This window comes from Dendrobates tinctorius, unplaced genomic scaffold (genome assembly GCF_039654945.1).
Source record: "Dendrobates tinctorius isolate UK_male_01 unplaced genomic scaffold, ASM3965494v1 ptg000057l, whole genome shotgun sequence".
Lineage (NCBI taxonomy): Eukaryota > Metazoa > Chordata > Amphibia > Anura > Dendrobatidae > Dendrobates > Dendrobates tinctorius.
This window is the reverse complement of record NW_027361725.1, coordinates 21,572,247-21,580,155: the sequence shown is the minus strand read 5'-3', so window position 1 is coordinate 21,580,155 and position 7,909 is coordinate 21,572,247. Positions and strand designations below refer to the sequence as shown.

The 7,909-nt window shown below is 40.8% G+C and overlaps 1 long non-coding RNA gene across 3 annotated transcripts; it reads right to left on the bottom strand.

Annotated features, from left to right (window-relative positions):
* Positions 1–1,146: 1,146 nt before the first annotated feature.
* On the bottom strand, positions 1,147–6,926 carry LOC141091978 (uncharacterized). 3 transcript variants are annotated; one of them, XR_012232635.1, is made up of 4 exons: positions 6,299–6,836; positions 5,271–5,838; positions 4,231–4,434; positions 1,147–4,015 (listed from the first exon to the last, which is right to left on the bottom strand). It is a non-coding gene; the product is annotated as an uncharacterized lncRNA (long non-coding RNA). The 3 variants fall into 3 exon arrangements; XR_012232636.1 differs by having other exon boundaries at positions 5,672–5,838; XR_012232637.1 differs by lacking the exons at positions 5,271–5,838; positions 6,299–6,836 and adding an exon at positions 6,854–6,926.
* Between the last annotated feature and the right edge of the window lie 983 nt (positions 6,927–7,909).

Here is a 7,909-nt window from a genome sequence, read left to right as displayed (position 1 = left end):
ACTTTGTATATCGCCATATGGTGCACCTGTAAATTATTGTGTTGTATATGTTATGTATCTGTAAATGTAACATGTTCACTGTATTCAATGCTGTCTGTACATAGTTAGGGAAAGCGATAGTTAATTGTGGGCTGGACTTTCAGCCATGAGGTGAGGGGGAAGCTGCTGCTTTCCCTCCGGAACTGCCGGGGACGTTGGACAGAAAAGACGCATATGAAACAGTGCACTGCCAGGCCTCCAGACAAGAGGGAACTGTTGCCCTGTATCCTAGAGGACTGAGAAAAAGGGACTTACAGCTTGCATGATGGGTCTCCAGGATAATAGGAGGACCCCGCCCTGAAGGGGTCTCAGGTGCCAAGATTCCAGCGTGTTGATTGTTGTACCTTTCGGCTTCGGCGACCGTTGTGGGTACGATCGCAGCCAGCATCAGGGAGAGCAGTGATCCACTGGTGTACTTTTGTTTGACATCTTATTCTCATCAACCAGTTCCAATAAAAGTTATCTGTTTCCCCTGTTGGACACTATTGCCTCATCTACCTTTGATTTGCCCGGACTACTGTGGTTGAAGCAAGAACAAGATACGTCGAGAGGAAGATTGTGTGGGTCTCATCTGTCTATGTGCAAGGGACCAGGGAAGTGCTCACTGACAGAAGGCTCAGTGGACTCTATTCCTGTACTGTGCCTTTAAAAACCCGGCTCTGACTACCCTCCCCTGGTCGCCCTTGTTACACATTACAGATTGCTCAATGCGCATCATTAAAGAGGTTGTTTATTACTGTTTGATTACCTAATCTTGGGATAGGTAATCAATGTCATATTGGCTGGGATCCAACTCCACTCACTCTGCCGATCAGCTGCTATAGATGGCGGCAGCTGCCGGACAAAAGTACTCACTTGTGGAGCTGCTCTGTCTTCTGACAGTGTCTACCACAAGGTACTACACATCTGCCTCCTATTGATTTGAATAGGAGGCGGATATGCAGTGCCTAGTCATACCCACTTCCAGAAATGGAGCAGCTCCACAAGTGAGAACACCGATAGCAGCTGATCGGTGGGGGTCGAACTCTGGCAATCAGACATTGATGACCTATCCTAACTATAGGAGTAAAGTGAAAAAGAAGTGTGTAAACAAGGCAAGGATCATCATTAAATAGCAAAAATGAAATTTATTGAGATTCTAATTAACAAGCAAGACAAGAAACACATTTAAAAACAGTGAAAAAAGACAAGAGGGCTAAGAGTAAATAACAACTTTGACTTTCCCCTGATTAAGCCATGCTTTGTGGTGATACATGTGGGGTTCCATTTCCTCCACACACTATGATGTTACTGTACAGTTTCACTTGTCTTTCGCTAGGGGGACTTGTCAGGGAGTCACAAAAACACTGAACTTTAGGAAGGCAAAGTCTGACCAGCTTAGAGATGCCCTTAATCTGGTTGACTGGGACAATGTCCTGAGAAATAAGAATACAGATAATAAATGGGAAATGTTTAAGAACATCCTAAATAGGCACTATAAGGGTCCCTTTACACTAAGCGACGCTCCAGTGATCCCGACAATGATGCGACCTGGTAAGGATCGCTGGTGCGTCGCTACATGGTCGCTAGTAAGTTGTCAAACAGGCATATCTACTCAACGATGCAGCAATGATCCGGCAAACCATATAACGACCTCGGTGGTTGTTGGGACCTTGTCACACAGCAGCTATTCTGATGACTCACTCCTGCGTCCCTGAGTTCTGTGTCACTAACGAGGTCGCCCGTCATCGTCAAACGCAGTGATGCATGCTGGCCAGCGGTACACCAACAATCAAAAAATGGCCTAGGACATTCGAGCACGATCAGCGATATCCAGCGGGGGGGCGGTTGCCGCTATGTGTCACACGTAGCGAGATCGCTGGCGAGATCGCTGTTGCCTCACAAAATCTGTGACATATCAGCGATCTCGCTAATGATCTCGTTATATGAGGCGGGGCCTTTAGTTGTTTATACCTTGTGGAAATAAACCGAAAAGAAATAGGAAAAACCCAACAATGTGGCTAAACAAAGAAGTAAGAGGGGCAATTAACAGTAAAATGAAAGCATTTAAACTACTAAAGCAGGATGGCACTGTTGAAGCTCTAAAAAACTATAGGGAGAAAAATACTTTATCTAAAAAACTAATTAAAGCTGCCAAAAAGGAACCAGAGAAGCACATTGTTAAGGAGAGTAAAACTAATCCCAAACTGTTCTCCAACTATATCAATAGTAAAAGAACCATAAGTGAAAGTGTAGTCCCCTTAAAAAATTGTGAGGAAAGAATGATTGTAGATGACAAGGAAAAGGTAATATAATAAACACTTTCCTCTCCTCTGTATTCACAGTGGAAAATGAAATGATAGGTGAAATGCCGAGAGACAAAGAAAACCCTATATTAATGGTCACCAATCTAACCTAAGAAGAGGTTCGAAAACAGCTAAATAAGATTAAAATAGATAAATCTCCTGGTCCGGATGGCATACACCCACGAGTACTAAGAAAACTAAGTACTGTAATGTAATACACAAGCCATTACACTATGTAATGCAATTTTTGTCTTAAGCATTTAAGTGCTATATTCCAGTTACTCATGTCTAAATAGTCAAGAAAAGCTATTTAATTAATCATAGACTTTCATTTTGTGACCAGGACAACTAAATCTTCAGTTTTGCATATCTGCTTAGGGAAATCAAAATTGTTCATCATTTCTTTTTGTTGATACACTATTGGCCAAGATGAACAAGAGTGGTTTAGAAGTGAGTAGCTTTTGTCGATTTACGATTATACTGCAAATCACTTTCACAAATCAAGCCCCAAATATAGTCATGTTCTTGTTATACTGTTCTTGGTAGAGCTGTTCAAAGTCCTTTATATCCTGATGAAAGCGCTTGCCTTGCTCTTCTGAGTAAGCCCCAATGTTTTCCTTGAATTTGTCAAGATGAGCATCCAAGATATGTACTTTGAGAGACATCCTACATCCCATTTTTCCAAGTTCTTTATCAGAGTCTGAACCAGTTGCACATACCTCTCATCCTTGTGATTGCCTAGGAAACCATGCACCACTGCAGCAAAGCTGCTCCAAGCTGATTTCTCTTTTCTAGCCAGCTTCTTTATGAATTGTTCGCTCTCTAGAATCTGTTTGATTTGTGGTCTGACGAAGATACCAGATTTTACCTTTGCCTCAGACACCTTAGGAAAGAGATCTTGTAGGTACTTGAAGGCTGCCGATTCTTTGTCGATAGCTGTGACAAACTGTTTTATCTGCCCTATCTTGATGTGCAGGGGTGGCATCAGCACTTTCCGTGGGTCCACCAATGGCTCCCAATTCACGTTATTTTTTCTCACAGAAAACTCAGTCCTCTGTGGCCAGTCCCGACTGCCCTAAAGGCAGCAGCATAGGTTTGAAGCTCCTGGATGAACTATCTATGAATAGGCGCCACTCGCTTGAGTTGCAAGTGATTCCTATAGATTGGAATAGACCCGCCACATTGTTGCAGAAGCATAGTCTATCTTGCTGACTGAAGAAGCTGGCAAAAGTTTGATAACACTTTCTCTGATCTCCTACTTTGACACTTTCGTCTAAAAAGTTCCACTGCTTGAGCCTGTACGTGAAAAGCTCAGTATTTGACTTGTTGAGACTGAGGTCTCTGATGAGATCGTTAAGGTCTTTTTGGTTAGGGTAGTAAGGTGTTCTTTCTTTTTCGAAACTGTATTCTGGATCTACATTGTCTTCCTCACTCTCAGACTGCCTACATTCTCCTGAAGATGACTGAACGCCTTCTGGAGGAATGGGTATGGACAGCTTGGGGCAGTGTGAAACTGTAGCAATTGAGGAGGGAATGTCTGGATAGGTGATAGGACATGCATGCTTGCCAGTTTGACGTTTGGATGGGCCCACCATACAGAAGCAACAGTTGTTGAAGTGGTCAGTAGGCACTCACCAAATTCATTCGTGGGATAGCAAACTTCATTGCCCTATTTTCTCCTCTGTACCAGCCTGTAAGGTATTAAGCATAAGAATAAAATATATAAGTGTATTGAGCTGTATGATATACAATTATACATGTTCTTCTATAGCAGCAAAAAATTTTGCACTTATATTAACAACAGTTCTTTTAAGCTGTAATGAGGAATTAAAAAAATTGAAATCTTGACATCTTAGCTATCAACAATTGTTCACCTTACCCTTAAGAGTTCTCTTGCAGTACTCACATGTGAAATGAGGCGCCCATGGTTTGTCTTGATCCCCTACAGGCATGCCGAAGTAGTCTCTGTAGGCCTCACACATCTTAGAAGATACCGCCACATTGTATCTTTTAGCTCATGTTTTTATAAATTTGCCACAAATGTAAAATGCATTCGGCGGATACTTACATCCTCTTGATGCCATTTAAATTAAATGCAGGTATGTATCAACTGTAACACAAACAGAAATGGACAATTAAGGATCCTGTATTTATACAACTTTATCAACAGTTCTCGCATTTCCGGAAGCTTCTCGCGGTCTACACAACATTTCACATTTCGCTAATGTTTGAGAAAACATAGATTTCAAATTATCAATGTCCTGACCACAAAAGCAAACTTTCTTGGGAATTTTTGCCATTTTCTTTTCACTTTAGTCATAAGTGATTGGGAAAACAGCATTGTTACCCAAGGGCAAACAAAAAATAAAATTTGTTACATAGTGTTATTTCTTATATTTAGGGAATCTATAGCGAGAGGGTCTGTTCCACAGGACTGGCGCATAGCAAATGTGGTACGAATATTCAAAAAGGGCTCTAAAGTGAACTTGGAAATTATAGGCCAGTAAGTCTAACCTCTATTGTTGGTAAAATATTTGAAGGGTTTCTGAGGGATGTTATTCTGGATTATCTCAATGAGAATAACTGTGTAACTCCATATCAGCATGGGTTTATGAGGAATCGCTCCTGTCAAACCAATCTAATCAGTTTTTATGAAGAGCTATGCTATAGACTTATTCAGAATAACCCCCTTAGGAAGAAACTAACGCCAAATGCGAGTTGGGGATCTGCACTGCCTAATTCAGGTTATTTGCCTTTTTTCTATCCACTTATTACCATTAAATGCTTATGGTTATTTATCTACTGTTTGTGATCGTTGCCCTAGTGGAGACTTAATGGGGATTGGTATTATCCTTGTACTATTACATGCACTATTGCACCTTTACTTTCTAAATCTCCATGCAGTCAACACTGTTGCACTGTTACGGGCATTTATCTGGTACTTACTTGCTGCTTAATCGGAGGCTCTGTGGGGAGTAGTATTCATTGATGCACTATTGTACTTTGTATTACTGCTTATGTTCTATTCACCCCTTTGGTGCATTTTTAAAAACCATTTGCCTTATAAATGTATGTGGATGCAGGCTACACATTACATAACTGGAATTGGATCCAGACATCATCATACCAATTATTTATTTGATGTGACTTTTCAAGTAGTTGTGGATACTTTCATTCCACCATTCTGGGCAGCTTATTGTATTTTGTCTTTTACATCCTAATTTTGTCTTATTGGACAGGGCACACTAGGTGCTGATTTTGGGCATATAGGACTGCTAGGCAGTTATTGGATGTGTATCTCTTTTTATGTGATTTTTTAACTACTTATGTGTCACAATAAAGTTTACCTATTTTTATGGCATCTAGCTTCTCTTATCTCTTTTGATGTAATTATAGTCAATAAATGCCATTTTTTTCTAGGCCCAATATAAATTTTGATAAGTTTCAGATAATCACAGAACAGACAGGAATGAGAAATTCAGGCAAGGAGTCCACAACAGGAAAACCGCAGAGTCTAGAAGAAACAGAAAACAAAACATAAGTACAGAGTACAGAATGCAGTGAGAGACAGACAGACATTTTCAAAGATTCTATACTTGTGCAGCGATGGCTGGGGGACCACCACAATGCAGGGAGACTACGGTACACAAGATGAGGTGCAAGCAATAAAGGGTTAATTTATTTACAGGCAAGAAATGCAGTGTTAGGAAAGAGTAAACAGGGGTATGCAATGACATAAAACAATTTACAAAAGTGATATTCTCTAGCTGGGCAGTACAAAAGGCACGGTGCACCAACTATTACAGATCAGTGTATTTCTCAAAAAAGCAAAACAATAAAATAAAGTACAGTATGCTGCTACTCTAACTATAGGCTGACTGGCCGCTTCTACACCTGCCGGACGGCTACGGTGCTCTGTCTATTGCAGCCTATCCTAAACCCTAAACATGTGCACACATGGGGTTAACACTCACGGTGAAGTTGGTGTTGCAGTTCCTTCCTGGGGGCCCCCTGCAGTTCTCTGCAAGATAATGCGACGTCCTCCCTGGAAGCTCTGTGCAATGTGGTCTTGTCCTTGTGTGAAGATCCCAAGCCTGTTCCTTCCTTGTATATCTTCGTGGCTCCTCGCAGTAAGGCTATGTGCCCATGTAGCGTTTCTTAAGTAGAATATTCCTGAGCAGAATTGCACACCCTGCTCCTGGGAAAACGCATGCGATTTTTGACGCGCTTTTTTAAGCGTTTGTCAAGCGTTCTTGCATGTGTTTTCCATACATTTTTGCCCATACAATTGATGGTATGCGGAATCGCACGCGATTCCACAAAATTAATGAACATGCTGCGTTTTTTACCGCTAAGCGATTCCGCAGCGGTAAAAAACGCACCAATGGCACAACATGTGCGTTTTCAATTACGATTGAATGAAATTCTTTTCTTAAGCGTTTCCGCCGCAAAATCGCGCATTTAAAAACACTGCGGAAACGCTTAAAAAACACTAGGAGGGCACACAGACTAACACAGGAAAGAAACACCTTTGTTATCCCCGGAAGCGTACACAACCCCACAGGTTCAGTCAGTTCTAAGCTGCATGTTTTTCTCCTCACAGAATCCAGCTTCCTTCATACTCCAAGCTCAGAACACCCCCTGGAAACACAGCCCCTCCCCTCTCCTAGCAGGGAGAACAAACCAAAAACAGTCTTATTGCAGGGGAGATCGGAATGCCCAATTGCTGTAGCCAAGGGGGTTCTGTCTCTTAAAGTGGCAGTTTGTCTCTACTGTCCATAGAAATGCCACCCCCTTACACTTGCATCCAGAGTCTTGAGAGTAATGGACTTCCTGTCTCCAGAGCCCCTTTTATACAGCAGGGATTTTGCAGGTGGTGAAATCATTTCCTGGACATGATTAGTGTGAAGAACGCACGTGTATCAAATCAGAACTGATTTGAAGCTTAAACAACCGTTGATCGGTAAACAATTATCAACTGGTGACCTTTTGACCTTTTAAGAGCCAGTTTAGGCCAGGTTCACATTAGCATCTATTTTTTTATATATGTACATAATTATTGGATATTATACAGACATCCTTACATATCCTCAGTTTTCCTCAGAAATGGATTGTGCTCCCTCTTTTCTTCTTTATCAATTGTGTCCTTGTTACACAGTGTAATTTTAAAAAAATAAAATAAAATGTGTTGTTTTTAGAGGGATTATATGTTCACACACTTAATTATCTTATCTAGTAATTAGCTTACTTCTTCAAACAGCTGATTTCTTCGTATCAGAATTATGGACTGTAGACATTTATAACTTAAAATCTTGATGATTTATTATGGTTTTCCAATGTTGGATATCCCAGATTTTTTTGACGTCCAACATAAAATTAAAAAATTCAAGTTGTCAACCTCAATATGGACCAATATTTGGCAGCCCTGTATATACCATAAAAATGCCCCAGTCCCAATGAATCTGATATGAATATGAAGAAAACAAGGTCAGGAGAGTAAGACAGACCCTGATCCAAACCTGATTATTATACATAAAAATCAAATCAAAAAGAATTTACTGAAGCCCTTAGAAAAAATACTTTGT